At 41.8% G+C, this 1,558-nt stretch overlaps 1 protein-coding gene across 2 annotated transcripts in view; it reads left to right on the forward strand.

Annotated features, from left to right (window-relative positions):
* Nucleotides 1–1,377: 1,377 nt before the first annotated feature.
* The window catches only part of LOC105136233 (ankyrin repeat-containing protein At3g12360-like), a 9,962-nt gene continuing 9,781 nt past the window's right edge, over nucleotides 1,378–1,558 (forward strand). Inside the window, exon 1 of one of the 2 annotated variants that reach the window (XM_011041482.1) lies at nucleotides 1,378–1,558. This exon is cut by the window's right edge and continues 16 nt beyond it. The gene's annotated coding sequence lies outside the window, so the exon portion shown is untranslated. The other variant, XM_011041480.1, reaches the window with a different exon arrangement.

A 1,558-nucleotide genomic window follows, 5' to 3' on the forward strand; every position in this document is an offset into this window, starting at 1 on the left:
AAGTGGACAGATGCATGTATGGATAGCCAATGAAGTGGTTATGATGAGTATGGAGACAAATACAGGATTGACTTTCATAGATATTGCCCCCATGCTAAAGATCAATGAGCTAAAAGACATTTGTCTTGAACAACAAGTGGATGACTTGTGGAGCATTAAGACGCTGCTGCTATGAAGGGGCAAAGGGCATGCGTAAGTTCCGGGAACAAGTTGACTCTTGTCAAGGTGGTGAGCTTGGTGAAAGCATTGTAATACTTAGAATATCAAGACATATATAGATCAAACTTTACTGGGTTGTCCCCATGGTTAAAGGTGGAAAGCTACCTGAACTATTGAGACTAAGAACGAGAGACTTACAGAGAAGTAAGACGTGGTTTCTAGGGTGGAACAGAGGACAAATGCAACTCCTAGATGAGTAGACTCTTGGAATAGTGGTGAGTTTGTGATCATATTGAGATACTCAGATAATGATTGTCGACTTGAAATATCCGTTTGAGGGGGTGTTATAAGCCTTAATGTGAGGCTTGATGAATCATTCTGGATCGAGCATGGTTGATATGCTCGAAGGGGAATGTTGTTCCAGAGACAAGCGCTAAACTATTAAGATATGATATGGCAGACCATTTGGTTATAGTGATCCTTTTATGTGAGAAAAGGTGTGCTTTGGTTACTCTGATGATTGAAAGGTTTGGCAAGTACCTATAAACCTGGCCACAAATGCTCTCAAAATGAAAAGTTTGGAAGAGCTGGAAGATGCAAGTTTGTGTTGAAGAAGCAAGAGGACAGTTGCCCCACATGAATTACAAAGAGGGTGATTGTTAGGTTGGTTGCCATTTCATGTGCACCAAATGGACGACACCAACTATTAACTATTGGCAGCCACTATTGTTGAATGAGGTGGAGTTGGTGACCACCAATGTTGACAACGAAACATATGTGAGAGAGCAAAATGAGAGAGGAAGTAGAGCCAAAGAGGTGAGAAATATAGGAGAGTGTGTGATGCCAAGGGCAACAAGCAGTACTTGTCATTGCAACACTGTAAAGAAAGAAAAGAGTGAGGTTGAGAGTTGAAAAAAGAGTGAAGATTCCTCTTCTTCTATTGTTGTAAATCTTGTACTCTCCTTACATAATGAAATGGCTTCTCTTGTGGATGTGGGTAATTTGCCGAATTACGTTAAATATTGTGTCAGTATGCTTGGCCTTTAATAAGCAAATATCATAACATCACCGGTTAAATTTCACAACAAGAAAACCTTTGCCTTCGTATCCGGAGAGCATAGTAACTCGAGCTAAAATGATGTTGAGGTTGACCAATGGAGAGCGAGATACAGCGTTGCACGAGGCAGCTCGACATAGGCGGAGCCATGTGGTGGAAATGTTGACAAAAGAGGACCCTGAGTTTCCATATCCCACCAATGTTCATGGAGAGACTCCACTTTAAATTGCTGCTTCCAGTTGAGGTCGAGAACGAGAAAAGGTGATCGATGAAATCCTAACTAATTGCATCTCAGTGGACTATGGCGGCCCTAATGGTAGAACTGCTCTACATGCGGCAAGC

The sequence above is a fragment of the Populus euphratica genome, unplaced genomic scaffold (assembly GCF_000495115.2).
Source record: "Populus euphratica unplaced genomic scaffold, PopEup_1.0 scaffold52.1, whole genome shotgun sequence".
Lineage (NCBI taxonomy): Eukaryota > Viridiplantae > Streptophyta > Magnoliopsida > Malpighiales > Salicaceae > Populus > Populus euphratica.